The sequence below is a fragment of the Rattus norvegicus genome, chromosome 14, assembly GCF_036323735.1.
Source record: "Rattus norvegicus strain BN/NHsdMcwi chromosome 14, GRCr8, whole genome shotgun sequence".
NCBI classification, from domain to species: domain Eukaryota; kingdom Metazoa; phylum Chordata; class Mammalia; order Rodentia; family Muridae; genus Rattus; species Rattus norvegicus.
In genome coordinates this window covers 65,619,354-65,635,755 of record NC_086032.1, presented here as the reverse complement: position 1 = coordinate 65,635,755, position 16,402 = coordinate 65,619,354, and the positions used below count along the sequence as shown (strand labels likewise).

The following is a 16,402-nucleotide window of genomic DNA, read 5'->3' as shown; positions in this document are numbered from 1 at the left end:
ATCTACTACTTAAAACCCTTGAAATATTTGAAGAATATATTCTTTATGAGAACATGGTGGAGTGATATTAGAAGAGTTCTGTGGAAAAATCTAAGCAGAAAGGAAAATAAGTTCCAAAAATGTCAACTTCTCTTGTCATTTAGGATCTATGGCTATACTCTCACAGTTCTGGGGTATCACTTATTGTAGGAAGGGGCATAATATTTGTAATTTTCATAACCAAACACGCAATCAAGTCAAACATTGTATCTTAATGAACTTAGCTAAATTACATGCTAAAGAGACTGATACTGATCACAAAGAAGTAAGAAAAATTGTTTTTCCTAATACCTATGAAGTCTAATGAAGCAAAAGGTGAAAATAAATAAATACTGTTTGAGAGGAAAATAAAAGATACTTCTATATAAGACAAGATGGTCACAGAAGACCTTTCTAATAGTGACACTCCAATTGAGTTGCAGAGAGCTAGGAATTAGATGGACATTATCAAGTGTTCTAGTTTCCTTCCTGTTGCTGAATATAACATTATGATAAAAAAGAAACTTATGAGGGGAAAGGATTTATCTGGCTTATGTATTCAGGTCAAGGTCCATCTCTAAGGGAAGTAATGACAGGAGCTTGGAGCAGAAATCATAGAGAAATGTGCTAGCTAACTCTCTTGCAGCTTATGTTTAGCTAGCTTTTCTATGCAACCCAGGACAACCTGCCTGGGAATGAACTGGATCCACAAACATCAATTACCAATTAAGACAATCCCTCATAGACCTGCCCTCAGGCTACTCTGAGTAGGGAAGTCCTTCGCTGAGACTCCCTTCTCAAATGTGTGTCTCTCATGACCATAGAAAACTCCATGGTGTGTTAAGTTGACAGTTGACAGTTGATAGTTGAAGCTAACTAGGACAGAAAGTGAAATGTCAACTGATAGACTGTGATGTGGGACTGAGCCCAAAAATCCCTGAGAGAACAGTTGGCCAAAACAAGGAAATGGGTGAGAGAACTGGAAGCAATGAATCTGGAAAGGTAGAGAAAGAGTAGAGTCCTCTGTACGTGTGTGTGTGTGTGTTGTGTGTGTGTGTGTGTGGTGTGTGTGTGTTTGGGTGTGGAGGGAATAGATGGAAAGCGGCCTGCAGAGACTGATAGACAACATTATGTGTTTAGGAAGGAAGTATTTGGAAAAGTCAGAGTGGACGTCATTGTGACTCAGGTATGGTTTAACATTATCGACCAAAGGTTCTTCTGCAAGAAGCTGCTGGGCAATGTTGATCAGTGGTGGAACGTGAAGAAATGGATTCTCATGAGAGTAATTGAATGTTTAAGAGAGAATAGTGCTTTACTGTCAGGACCCTGGAGCCATGTTGTATGAAAGAGTCATCCATCAGCATCATAACCACATAAACCTCTTCACTTACATCCAGCCTCAGATATTTTATTGACATAACACACACACACACACACACACACACACACACACACACAAATGTAATTGAAACTAGACTGCTAAAAATTCAGTCATTCACAAGAAAGGAGAGCCTTTGCAAGATGAAAAGCCTAGAAACCTGAGTTCACTGAAGTCTCACCATCACTATTTCAGATCATCAGTGTCAATCACAGAGAGAGGAAGGAATAATTCTTTCCCTTACTCATCACCTCTAGTAGCTAACAAAACTGTCAAATATGACTATCAAACAAATCCAATGATAATTTTTCAGTGTAGTCACCTCTGCTAAAAATGAATATATTTCAGGGAAGAAACCAATAAAAGTTAATGTAGTTAATGTGGTGTGTTTAAATATGATAAACTATAGAATATTGCTTCATTGCTTTATTCTTTCTGGAGCTGTGTATCTCTTAACCTAAGGGAAAACCATTTTAAAACAGGTTAATGCAGGTCATAGAGGAGACACTTCTCCTCCTTTCAGATAGCATAGGCCTAGTATCAATGTTTTAAACAGTGAAATTCAAGTCTATCTTCAGTAAAAGGAAGTAACAATAATACAATATAATATTAGTTCCCACCACATGGAAATTCCGCTTCACTAGAATGCTGATTGTGTTACCAATAAGTTCGGAACAGGAAGGACTGAATGTTGCTACTTTAATATTAATTGGTCTTTCAAAGGTCAAACAAAAATGATTCTACAGCTCAGTTTCAGAAGACTGCTTGTACTGATTTTTAAACAGTGTCATGAAATAGGGTAAAAAAGTGCTAAGGACCTTACAGGCATTATTAAACTCGTTTATTATTCATTTTTAATATTGGGTAAATTATAGAAACCTTACAAAATCAGCAGAAGAAAAGATAATAGTCCATAATGAAAAATGCAATTTATTTCTTCAATAGGGAGAGAACTATTGAATCATAAATGGCAGGCCCATTAGGAAGTTATGTAAACGTTTCCCATTCGAGTAATATAAATTTCATCTCCCCCTAATGGCTATGCCCCAATAGTTCTATTCATTACCATAAACTTCAAGAGTCCCATTCTTTCATAAAACATTTCAAACAAAGACATTTTATTTTTATTTTAACAATTAAGGGATTTTATAGTCTCATCTCTTCAAAATATATTGTTCAGTTTGTTCAAACAAATGTGACTGGCCTAATGAGTAACAAAAGAGAATTAATTTACTCCAGATTTGGATTTTATCTCCTTACTATAGAACACCTTTTCAACTATAACCTATTCATTTGGAGAAATCTAAAATTAGGTGACCCCTAATTTTGTGGATCTGGTCTAGTCCTTAAGATAATCCTCTCAGGAAGAATGCACAAAGAACAAATAAGGACATATTTGTTTCAGTTACTGTCTCTTGCCTTGAAAATGAAATCATACAACATAATAATACAAAAGATTCTACAGTAAGCCCCACTTAGATCTAGGTTCTTGTCCCCATATTGACAACTAAACTTTTGAGCATAGTATTACTATGACAGTATTCAGGTTCTCAGGCTTCTGATTGAGAAAGTAGACCCACCGGTATCTTACAAAAGACCGATTACAATGAATGTAGCAAGATATAATACAGTTCTTTGCAGGTTACCTGCTCCATAACGACTGATTTTTGATCACTTGGCAAGTTATTTCGTGCATCTTTGAAAAGCCCACTTCATATATAGTGTCTCACCAGATCAAACTAGTGGAATCAGACTCACTTATTTTGTACTTAGGATACACACACCCAATGCTTTGTCAATCATATGAGGTCAATAACAAGGTCTGACTTGATGGATTAGAACAGGATCTGAGCCTCAACACCTTGGACCATCCCCATGGTATCACAAAGTTATGAAGGCCATCTGAGGAGTGTAATGTGTTTAGCAGAGAAACTAGTCTCTACCAACTAAATACTCTGAGTACCTTCCACCTCATGTTATGGAAAACAAAGAAATTCTTCAGTCCTGGGATGAGGAAAGATAAACTCATCACCCTCCACTTCTGAGCCACTGGGTTCGAGGAAATACAGCCAAGTAACTGACCTTATTGGTACATGACATGTTGTAATTCTCAGTGGGTGCTAGTTATTAACTTTAACTTTGAAGTAAAGAGGTGACATCATGCTCTCCAGGTAAAAACAGGAGCAGGGTAGATTCTCAGGTCTGAAAAAAGTTTGCCTCTAACCACTACTTCATTGACTTTCCTCTTTCAAAATGCTTTCTGCTAAATCTATCAGATTGTTAGCACTCTGACATATGTAATCGTGTCAAAGGTGTTTCAGACACAAATAAATTCTAATTCACGAAAGGTTTGTAGAATCCTGAAAGGCCTCAAGAGTTAGAATTAAATCCCATCCTAGAAATTTATATCTGTGCATGCCACTAACTTCTCCTTACTCTGAGGCATTAGCAATACCCTAATAGGCCTCAAGGTCACATATAGTGTTCATTTGCTTTGACAGTACTGCCCATGTTAGCAGCCTGCCTCTCCAACTCAAATCCCGCCCCCACCTGATGTGAAGGGAAGTAAGGCAGGCTCCCATCTCTGGTTTCTATTACTGGTATCACCAATACGGGGATCCATAGTAGAGATGGATAATATGACAGAGATCACACAGAGTATACATGTCCTGGAGTATTTACTAGGGAACTGATATAGGTAAATGGATAGCTATGCCCTAAGTATGGCTGTGGTCATTTTTGAAGATGTAATTCATTTACCAATTTTGAGCTAGTCTCTTGCTTATCTGATAGGTTCGGAATGGGATCATTTGTTTCTTTCATGAGCTGAGGGAGATTAGACACATAAAGCGGAGATGATGACGATGTTTAATGGAAACAGGAATGTTTTAGACAGATGCTAAGCTCATGTTCCTGGCTTGTCAGTGACCGTCATAAAAGTTAGGAGTTGCAGCAGAAGATCTTCCCCCAGGGCCTCTGTCAGAGTACAGCCTTGCTGGCACATTCACATGGGACATCTAGCTCTGATAATTGAGAAAGAATGTACTTAGAGCCACAAAACTGGGCGTCATTTTTTTTATGTCAGTGTCAGGACAAATACATGGGACTTTGCAAAAAGATGTTTGCAGACTCTTATCCTAGATCTTTATATAACTGGAGCCATCCAGAACTGTGTAGAATAGAAGCAGTGAATCCCCATGAAGTCCAAAGGTTAGTATGAAAGTCCACAATTTTCAGTGCAATACTCCCCTTCCATATTATAGAAATGCTGCCTCAATGTTTTTATATGTTGTTCTTGGGTTACACATTTTTCTGCTGCTGTTTTGTGCCTGATAGGCAATGTCAGTTATTCTTTTATTGAACATGTATATTGTATGCCAGACAAAAGTACATGAAGCATACAGACATATTATATATGTAACACAAACAAGAATGGTAGATGACTATATGTATATAATCCCTCATCTTAAGAAATAAAATTTTTACATACATTGTTAAAACTACAAGTTCACCTTCCTAGGTATATAAATGCAATTGTAACCAAACATGTGAAACTCTTGCTTATCTTCATCAATAATGTATAGACTGCAAAACAATAATGGTATCACTCAGATTATGGTATACTTTATGCAAAAGATATTTCCTTTGTGTACTCTTCTAAAACTTTGTTTTCTGGCTTGACCCATCACAGATGAATTTGTTATCTACGTTGTTACATAAGCTATTGTTCTTTGCAAGGTAGTAATGCAAAACAATTCCTTTTCTCTTGTCTCCTGTTGAGGAACAGGAACGTATTCTCAATTTTTATGATGATATATAGTGCCCTTCTGAACAGTCTATGAAAAGTTTCATATGCATAATTTTAAAATAAATGAAGACTATTAGAAGTGAGTATGTGTATTCTTGCATGTGTGTGTGTATGTATGTGTGTGTGTTGAAGTATGTGTATATTCAATTCTCTTGTATGCCATTTGCTTTTTTTTGTTTTGTTTTGTTGTTGTTTGTTCATCCTCCCAACCCCCATTATATGATGCCAATTTTGTCTTTGAATGATCTAATAGCTTATACTGCAACCAGTAGTATTCATGTGTTCATTTCTGCAGTTTTCACCAATCTTTGCTCTTGGCAACATATGTAAGCTTTTAAATATATAACTTATGCCTTTCAAGCTTTTCTCTGCAGTGTGAACCTTCATTTTATGTGACTGGATGCTCTCCCTACTACATTCCATAGTAGCCAGTAGTCATGTTTTGAAACATTAACACTCCAACCTAATATTCTGGTTGGAAATAAGGGATTATATGTGCATGATTGACACAAACAGCAACAGGAAACAGTAGTAGGAACAGAGGGAGAAGTTTCCTGAAATTTAAATCAGACTTCAATTGTATTCGTTACAGATCTGAATTACTGATGAGGAAACATTTCCTTATCTGTGTGTAACTTCAGGTAAGTCACTTCAGCTCTGGAGTAAATGTTTATTTGGGTACCGCATAGGAAGTTAAATTATAATTTTGGTGGCCCATTCTGCTCTAGTGTCTCTGCTTCTACTGAAAATTAACTAGAATCCCCCGAAAAGAAGTTGGCAGTTCTATTATTTTTCTGAGTGTCTTCTTTAAGACTTATGAAAATTTCCGCTAAGCAGACATATGTCCTCTGAGCAGCTTTCCGAAGTATCTGATTGTGACATCTCTATAAAGGGGGAGCTAACATACTCCCCCTTCTCTTCCCCAGCTTGGGCTACCTGGCCTTATTTATTTCCCCCTTCCAGGACCTGGTTAATCATCACCACCTTTAGGTCTTAGCTTGGCTGCCAACTCTTTAAGGAGTCCTGTCCCTAGGTCCTCATCAAGATCATTTCCCTCCACAGAGCTGTCTTGCACAACATGACAATACTTTTACAACAGCCAGTTCATTGCTGTGCAATAATGACCAAGGGAGAGCATCCAGTCACATAAAATGAAGGTTCACACTAATGAGGTAATATTATGCAGTTTCTCTCTGTGTCTCTGAAGGAAATGAGTAGCAACGTGAATATACATTGTATGAGTTGACCTAAATGAGAGTCTAAACCAGCAATTCTCAAGCTGAGGGTTATGACCTCTTTATCTCCAAAAATATTTACATTACAGTTCATAACAGTGTCAAAATTACAGTTATAATGTAACAACAAGAATAATTTATGGTTGGTGGTCACTACAGCATGAGGAACTCTATTAAAGGGTCACTGTCATTAGGAAGGTAAGAACTGCTGGCTACACTATCAGGAAATGGGTCTATGCTCTCCCACGAAACTGAGTGTGATGAAGAGCCAGGTAACAGACCAAAGTCAGTTGTGTCAAAACTGATTTCACATTGCTTCTAAATTAGTGTGTTGTGGTCTGCTCTTGGTTTAATTTAATTCCCCAGAACCACAGCCTGTGTATTAGGTTGCTGCCCAGGCTCCTCCACAACCTTAACTTCCAGAAGGCAAAACTCTGATAATGCATGGCATGTCTTCAGTAATTGTTGTTTGAGAGGAAATGAAAAGAAAAGAGAACTGTATAAATATTTTATCACTGGTAACGAAAATGAGGCTCAGCTATTATAGGATTGGGATGAATTCTCATTCAATTTAGAATAAGTTTTAAGTCCAGTAGAAGAGATGAAATGACCCTCAATTCCTTTCCACTCTCCTATTAGCTGAGGCTTTACTCTCTACCACAGAGACATGCAAATTACTCTAAGTTTCCTGTTCATCCAAATCTTCCTTTGCCTAAAGCGTTCTTCCCTCATGTCTTTTCCTGACTGGGTCTCTATCTTTCTCATAGAAACCCTATCTTCTCAGTCCTTCTAAAGCAGAGCTCAACTCTGCCTCAGACTCTGTTACTGCCTATCTGTGTACTTCATAGCCCTCTTCTATTACCATCGTATTTCTTCATTTGCTCTCTGTTTGCTCAGATACTGAATCCAAAGTAGGTTAGCGGGAATGTTTATCTCCTTGTGTCCTCAACTCCTATCACCAGATCAAGTGCTGAACAGGGACTTAATAAATAATGGGTAAATAAACAAGGAAATTGTACTCCTCTAAGAGTGTACTTCCTTGAGTGAAGAAAAGGCACAAAGCCCATGGGAGAACTCAAAGAGTTTCAAGGGCCACTCATCTAGAGGCAAAAGGCCAAGGTCCCCTATTAGCTCACAGGGCAGTAGTCAGCTCAACATTTCAACACCAACACAAATATGATCTTGCGAAGGTCTGATTTACCTCAACCTACCATCAAATGACAACTTCTAAAAGTAATTTTCAAGAAGTTTATAACCCTGGAAGCATGTGGGAGTTTATCTCATTCCAAGCCGCTGAGATGTTTGCTCACTACAATCTGGGTGTCTTCAAGATCATCTGAAAATAAAACCAGAGCAGATCACATGCTTCTGCAAATCAAGCTGCCTGCCTCTTCTGAGAATTAAAGGTCTTCTCTGCAGTGGGCTTGCGAAGCCCAGGCAATGCTCCCTCCTCAGCACCATTCATTCTGAAGGGACAGATTTTAGTTCTAAAAACAACCATGATTAAGCATGACATGTACAGATGCCTGATCTTCAGAAAAGCTGCAATTTGGGAAAAATCAAAGCCATAAGGAACTAAATTATGTCGGGGAGGTTTTTCATTACACACTAATCTAGCTCACTCTGACTTAAGAGGCAAATGAAATTTGATTATTTGGCCACTTACTTTACAGATCCTATGTTTCATTTACTTTTCTTCAGAACATTAAAGATGCCATGGGAGCCTTTACTACAGGATGATCTGAGCTGTTGTGGCTTTTGAAGCTCCTCTGTTAAGTGATTTGTAGATTTAAAAAGCACAGGCCCTTCATTTATTATGACTTTCTCATATCCATCATTAAGTTGCCTTAGTTACAGACTAACTACATTCTGTTATACATCTTGAAAATTAGCCTCCCCCCCCCAAAAAAACGGATAAAATGCTTAACATTTATTGACAGGCTAGAAGATGAGTTTGGGAAGTTACAAGTTTGTTTTTTGGTGCATATATTGAGTTAATGGCCTCAAGTAATTTAACTCAGAAAAAAAAATCAATCTTGTTGTCTTCAATTTTTAAAAAAAAATGAGGCTGGAACGATAACTCAGTGCTTAGGAACACTTGTTGATCTTGTAGAGGAATCTGCTTGAGGTAGTGGTATTTATTCTATAACCAGGAAGTAAGTGATTTATTCACAATGACGTTTACAACATCATTGCTTATGTTGGCTCTTCTAATGAACTTGTCTCTTCATCATGGATGTACTATTTGACTTACACTGAACATTTATCCAGACCCTACCACATATTGAATACAACTATAGGCATTGGGAATTTAAAGAGGATTGTACTATCAGTGAACTTATTATCTAGTCAGAAAAGCAGAGAGTCTGAAGTTTACAGTATATGGAGAAGGTATATCACTCAGCCAATGTTAGAGCATCTGGCATATACTCGTCACAGTGGTAAGAACAGGATACATGTTAGTAAAGAACTTGGTCTTAGCTTTGAGGCATCTGTAGAGATTACAGTTTAGAATATAGGAAATAAGCAATAAACACATAGAATTCTACAGAGCTGTAGCTCACAGGAAACCTCTCTGAGAATGTACAGTAGAAGTTTATGCTGGAACCATAATGGGATCCAGCTATATAAAGTCTGGCCATGTACAATCTTGCTATTTGTAGAGATCCTGAGACAGCAAAGACCCCAGTACAAGCAAGAGTGGAAACACCAATGGGGCTGAGTCTTAGCAGAGAAAACAAGAGCATAAACAAGTTGAGGTAGAAACTGTATAATATATTACATAATATACATTATAATGGTGATTTATGGAAGGATAGGAGGAAAAGATTGTGGGTCCCAAAAGAGATAGGAACTCAATGGGAGGACAAAGTCAACTAACCTGGACCCTTGGGGCTCTCAGAGTCCGAACCACCAAAATATATAAGCTGGACCTAGGCCTCTCCACTCACATGTTGCAGATATGAAGCTTGGCTTTCATTTGAGTCTCAAACAACTGGAATGGGGGCTATCCCCACAGCTGTTGACTGTACATAGGATATGTTCTACTACCTGGGCTGCCTTGTCTGGCCTCAGTGGGAGAGGAAGTGCCTAGCCTTGCAGCGACTTAAAGTGCCAGGTTGGGGGCCATATACAGGGAGCCTCCACCAGCTCAGAGGAGGAGAGGGGGATAGGGGAAAGATTGTGGGAGGGGGTGACCAGAAGAGGGCAGTGAGTGGAATGTAAAGTGAATAAATAAAAAAATAAGTTAATTAAAAAAGAGGAAAATAGAAATAAAAATACATTATAGTACAATATTTGTCTATACCTTATTAAATACTATAACATGACAAGCATTCCCTTCATTACACATTGAAACCAATCACTTTTAGGCTGTGGATTTTCTGTAGGCATATTTTTAATTCCCCTTTAAGCATCATGTGAGGAGTGGATTGCAAAACACAGGGGTGGAAATGGGCTGTAGTTGTGCAGCGCTCCATTCATTTAGCTTAGACCATTCATTTAACTAAACATCATTGAACTCTCCTGTGGTTTGAGTGTCCTTCCAGAACTTGAAATGTTAACAGTTAAGGATGAATGGGATCCCATTAACAGGGGCCTGAGAGATGCAAGGATCATCAGACATTCCCCAGTAAGATCAAAGCCCTTAAGAGAGAAGCCTGGCAGGCCAGTTAGCTGTCCTTCCCTGAGTGTTCTTCCACCGGACCCTGTTGGAAGTACAGACTTTAGGCCCTCTCCAGTGTATGACTTGACCTGTGCTTTCCCATCTACAAGGGTTGTGAAATAAATGTTGCTTCTTTATAGATCATCTATGGTCAGGTATTCTGGCCTTGTTTGTTTGTTTGTTTGTTTGTTTGTTTGTTTGTTTTTGTTCTGCACATGTGGATTAAGTACCAAGAATTATATGAGGCTTCTAGCACTGAATATCTTTTTTATCAGATAACCATTATTCTACTTCCTGAAGGGAAGACATTAGCAATAATCAGACAAAGGTGACATTATTCAGCTACAGGGTGCTAAATAAAAGGCAGGGTAAGGGATTCTAAGAGTCAGGAATATTGATAGGTTGGCAATATGTCAGGTACTTGGTCTAAATTAGCCTGGAACACAAAAGGCTTCCCAGAAAAAAAAAACACCTGAGGAAAAAAGTCTGAAACCTAAACAGGCTGTCCAACCACACGGGACTAGGGAAATAGGTAAAGGGTATAGGGAAGTAGAAGATGCTCCATCATAGGGGATTGGATCTCCTGAGACTGAAATCGTTGGTTAATTGTGAAACATCAAGGGAGACGAAAGAGAGCCAGCATAGCCCAGGGATGAAACAAGGCCCTATGCAAGCTGGGGATGAGGGTGTATCCAACACTTCAAGGGAGACTTATGCCAGAGAACTGGAGTTATCATGTGGCCAGCACTGAGGAAGGTTTGTGGGAAGGGAATCCAGCCTGGAGAGAAGTTATCTCACAGACACTGAGCAAACTACAACAGGCTTCTGAGGGTGCCTCAGAAAGGGTAAAAATGGCAGAGGAAGTGTGTTTATATAAACATTATCTATAATGTAATGAATGAATCTTGATTGTTACTCAGATATGTGCACTTGGAAGGAGCAAGAAGAGAGAAGTCCAGTCTGCCAACCTGATAAGCAAAATCTGTTCCCCTCTGGCCATTTATTTGCTTTAACCTTGTCTGTAACTGTAACCTCAGTCTCTACCACTGAACATGCCGAGCTCCTTCCCCACTCGATCTTCTTCAGCAAGCCTTCCCTCTTCACACAGTGAGCATCTCCTAGGTATTATCCACGCTGACCCTGCTCAGATGGGCCCCTCGGCTTATGTTCTCTTCCTAGAGAATGCATCCAGATCCTATTCAACCAATCCTAGTGTCATATATTCCTAGATTTCCTCAAATCAGCTTCTGGGAAAATGGTGTACATGTTTACTTCCTTAGAAGTCTGTTACCCACAACTTTGTTCACGTGGCTATATGAATATGATAGGGTCTCCACTTCAAGGTCCGTGTCTCCAAATGGATGATATGACGAGTAGAAATGCTGGGGAGAAAAATTATATACAGAGGCTTAAAACTTACTATCAAAGCCACCAAAATAAAGGGTTTAACTTGGGAAGGTACGAATAGGGAACAGGTTGAAACATATATGGTTGAAAACAACCAAGGAAAGAGGATAAGCTGAGTTTAATTCTGACTTCTGTTAAAGTGTTTACTTTAGGAATAAGCAAAGTAAAGAAACAGACAATATTTTGGGTATTTGATCCATTCAAAGGTGCAACTATTCCAGAGTCACTTGAAAATAAAATTAAATCCACAGTCTTAATACCTGAGTGAGTGAGCACGTCCATGTCCCAGTAAAGTTTGGTTCTCTCGTCTCTGAGACTGTTCAAACAATGGTTTTTAACAGCTGAATGAATGAGTAGAAATGCTAGGTAGCAAAATTGTATGCAGAACTTAAAACTTACCATCAAAGGGTTTTATATAAATATACTTTACATAATGATATTATTGATATAAAAAGATTGATATTAACCACAGAAGCCTAGCTCCTTCACTCATGCATTAGACTAATACAATAAAAATATGGAGGAGAATATACAATGAAAGCAATTGAAGAAGAGAAACCAACCTGTACTGAGAATCTCCTATATGCCAGACTGTTCACAGTGCCTCCCAGGCTAATATCATTCAATCTCTTTATCAAGTTGGTAAACATAATTATTACATAGTTTACTTAACCTAGGAGTTTAAAAAAGAACTGGTCATGAAAGTTAGATACCATAGTATGAATCTAGGGGACCAACCTTCTAACACCAAACCTTCTTGGTCATCCTACATGTTTTTATGTTTTTCTCTTAGAGCCAAAAACCACCTTCCAATTCTTTTCTGTGCACAGAATATAGACAAATTGTTTTCAGCTTCATCGACATTTACCAAGTTCATAATGTGTGCCAGGCATTAACACAGGCACCAAACCTTCAAAATTATTTACCACCTCTTTGTATGATTTGTCTAAATTGTAGCCATTAAACATCAGATGCTGTTTTTCAAACCACTTGGCACTTGTATATTTTGTCCTTTATTTCACTAGGATTGCTAAGAGCGCTTTCCACCATATTAACAATGTCTCCTCTGTGGTCTTCTCTGCCCTTTGTAAACAAGCACAGGTGTGGATTTTGTTTTGTCTGTTAGTGAAGCCTGCTGCTGCCTGTGTTCATGCCGAGAAGTTTCCCCATTAGATTGCTGCCCACTGCCCTGGCTGCTGGGACAAACTGCTGTTCTCGGCTATCCAGCTTCCCATTACCAGTTGATTTGGATGGTCTGACTCACTGTGTCCTTGAAGCATTGCCTCTGTATATTTGGAGACAAATATATTCACATCCTCTCAGGATTGCATGTCAGAAAAGAAAAAAAAGATACCAATCGGGATTTTCTCCCATTTACTCTCCACATAATAACATTGGAACATTGGAGGGGAAGAACAAAGTCCTGACTTCACACACAGTCCCAGGCTGCTCTTGCCATTAGCTATTATCTCTTCTCATCCCAAAGCAAGTACTTATCCAGTTTAGGGGACGGGTCCATTTAGCTGATATTATCAATAAACCTTTTTGCAGTTTTAGTAGGACTAATCAATATTTCACTGCTGATCAAGATTCTGCATTTTAAAAAGTCCTGTAAAAAAGCCTATTTTCACAGAAGTTGTTAGCATGGACCATGGCTTTTGAGCTCAAGGTGAATGCTACTCTGGGAAGACACTAGGTTCTGAGGATCCTCAGGAAATATCCCAAATGATATATATGTTACTCAGCTAGCCTTGTCTGAAAGGGAGATGAATTGAGAGTCAAGGTTTTTCTTCTGTTAGCCTCTCTCTCTCTCTCTCTCTCTCTCTCTCTCTCTCTCTCTCTCTCTCTCTCTCTCTCTCTTCCCCCCCCCAACCCCTCCTCATCCTGTGAGTCAAGGCAGTGTCAACCATGTACTTCAGAGGGTGTTTTCTCACATCATACTCTGCTCTTGCATCAACACCTTCATCACCTCTAGGCTACCCACTGGGGCAACTGGGGCGAGAATTCTCACCCACATGGATATCTATATGCCTTGCCAGAATAAATATTATCGTTCACGATAATGAAAACTGCAACCTACTGAGAGTAGGAAACTCAGGTGCGATACATACTCTAAAATCAAACCCAGTATTGCCTTCCATCTTCCATGAAAAAAAAAAAAAACGTTCAGGCTTACAGATGTGAGGATTCAAATCCAAGTTCTACAGCATGTATGTGACTTTTCTGCTTCATTCATTTTCATGCTTATTCTATAGATGTGACAGAATGGGCAAAGCTTAAGTCTAATTACAAGTTTTACCAGGGCAGATAAAGCAAGTCAAGGGACATTTTAAATACTGTATGTAATAGCAGAGGTCTAGATCTTCAAATATAAATTTGTAAAGGCTTCAATTAGAGAGAGAATGACATGGTACCAGGCTGTCACTCACAACCAGCTCATAGGAGTTGATCTCAATAATGCCTCATTATAAGAAAAACGAACCTAAATCTAAGTATAGAATTTAAAATGAAGAAAACAAACAAAGGTAAGTCAGGCATTTTGTTTGTGTGAGTCTGATAATCTGAAGTATTTCTATATTGCAAAGAGAAAATTTTTGGTAGCCTTCACTCAGTGGGAGATTGGGAACCAGAACTGAGAGAATATGGAACTATCAGACTGGAGAACTGACCTTTTTATGGGCTTTCCATTAATAATTTGGCAGTCACAGAAAGAAATGATTGTGGTGTATTTCCTATAGAACAACATCCCAATTGGCCATCCAGGCTAATGCACTGGATGATAAGGGACTTTAGCTCTATGATCATGTCTAGGCAAGATCAGTGGTTACAGTACTGCCCAAACTTTCACTTGAGGGGAACATACACTCAAAAAAAATGCACTGGATGATAAGGGACTTTAGCTCTATGATCATGTCTAGGCAAGATCAGTGGTTACAGTACTGCCCAAACTTTCACTTGAGGGGAATATACACTCAAAAAAAAAAAACAAACAAACAAAAAAAACCTAAAATCAAGCCATGTGTCACTAAGCCAGGCCTGTACCTTTTCCTATTCTATTTATTGGAAGAAGTGCTGTTATACCTGTCTTCTTCCACAAAAGGCATCCATAGTCATAGACAATACATTGTGAAACTCAAAATTACAAAGAATATTCAGATTACAAAGTATATTCATATAGGGCAGAACCAAAAATCAATCAGGCAGGGGACTAATGACATTCTTCCAGAAGTCAAACCAGCTACACTTGCCAATGACAATGACCTTAGCCCATTTCACAGTGGAGAGCTTACACTTAACAGGTCCATCCATACAGCAAGATTTTTTAAAAATATTATTCACTTTACATTCTGGGTCACAGAGCTCCTCCCTCCTCTCTCCCTAGTCCCATCCTTTTAAATCCCTTCCCCCAATACACACTCACCTCTCAGAGAAGGAGATCCCTCTCCTTGGGTACCACCCTACCTTGGAACATCTAGTCCCAATAGAACTAGGCACATCCTCTCCCACTGAGGCCCTACCAGGCAGTTTAGGGAGGGGGAAGGGGATCCAGTGGCAGGGAACAGAGTCCAAGACAACGTTAGGGGACCCACATGGTGACCAAGCTGCACATTTGCTACAAATACGTAGAGCATTTAGATCCAACTCCTGTACACTCCCCGGTTGGTGGTACAGTCTCTCTACATCAAGATTTAAGCATACTGTAAGCAATGGTATGTTTCCTGTCCTGACTTTTGAGTATGAATATACCCATGGGATACAGATGCAAGTTCAGAATACCGGGAACTTATTGACATTTCCCTTGCTTGGTCCACATCTAGCTGTGACTGAAGGAGCCATCATTCACTAAGAAATCACAATTTAGAGGTCAGAAGGTGCTTTGGGTGGTTACTCTTGTGAAGAGTTGAATGCATTCCAAGTGGCTGGTGTAGTGCTAGCACACATAGGGGTGGTTATTTAGGGGTTCAATCGAGGAGCCCCAGAACTCAGTGCTAGAAGCTTTCCCAGCAGCCATGCCTCCCAGACTAGCAGAATCATGGTTCTGTTTAATGTGGCAATGTACCCTGCTCCCAGGGTGCATTGCTGTTAGGCTTATCTAGATAAGTCATGACACTCCCATAGCTTCTTGCTGAAGACTTACTCTCTCAACTATCCTTGAAGCTTCTAGTAGAAAAATAAGACCTAAAGAGAGAACATTTGAATAGTGTGGGTAGAAATTTTCTAGGCTGATTTAAAAAGACAAAAGGAAAAATGAAGTCTCCTTAGAAAAGTATAGAAATCATTTTGTAACTGCGAAGGAAATCACAACATCTCACCTGCCAAGAAATATGAAGAGAAAAGAAATACCGTGGAATCTAAACTAAACCTTTTTATGGAAACAAGTAAATCAATTTGAGCATATTTGCTGTCATAGTCAAGGGTTCTATTATAATTAAGAATATGCATAATGCATAAAATAATTCATAACCTGTGAGCAGATGAAAGAAAAACCATGTTCTGAGAGAAGAAAACGATGTTTAATATGTGTGCATGTCAGTGTTTTAAATGGTTTTATCTACATTTTTCTAAAACTATTATACTTTTTTCTTTACACTGACCCAGAGTTTATGTGGGTATGGAACTTCTAATGCATGCCGGGCCAAGCCTTGAATGTTATCAAATATAAGAGGAAATTTGCTGAGTTATTTTTTGATGGACAAGAGACAGACTGAGATGTGAAAGAAACCATCATAAATCTATTGAGATCGGTACCATATCTTTTCTTTTTCTTCCTTCCTTCCTTCCTTCCTTCCTTCCTTCCTTCCTTCCTTTCTTTGGTGTGCTGTTTTAATTTTTATTTATTCTTTTCTTCTCTTTTATTGGATATTTTCTTTATTTACAGTTCAAATGTTATT

The 16,402-nt window shown here is 38.7% G+C and overlaps 1 protein-coding gene and 1 long non-coding RNA gene across 4 annotated transcripts in view; both read right to left on the bottom strand.

Annotated features, from left to right (window-relative positions):
- Kcnip4 (potassium voltage-gated channel interacting protein 4) overlaps positions 1 to 16,402 on the bottom strand; it is a 1,150,698-nt gene that overhangs the window by 1,108,239 nt on the left and 26,057 nt on the right.
- The window catches only part of LOC134481849 (uncharacterized), a 120,559-nt gene that overhangs the window by 78,552 nt on the left and 25,605 nt on the right, over positions 1 to 16,402 (bottom strand). The window contains exon 1 of the long non-coding RNA XR_010057709.1: positions 1 to 16,402. This exon is cut by the window's left edge and continues 27,017 nt beyond it; it is cut by the window's right edge and continues 25,605 nt beyond it. This is a non-coding gene — a long non-coding RNA (uncharacterized LOC134481849).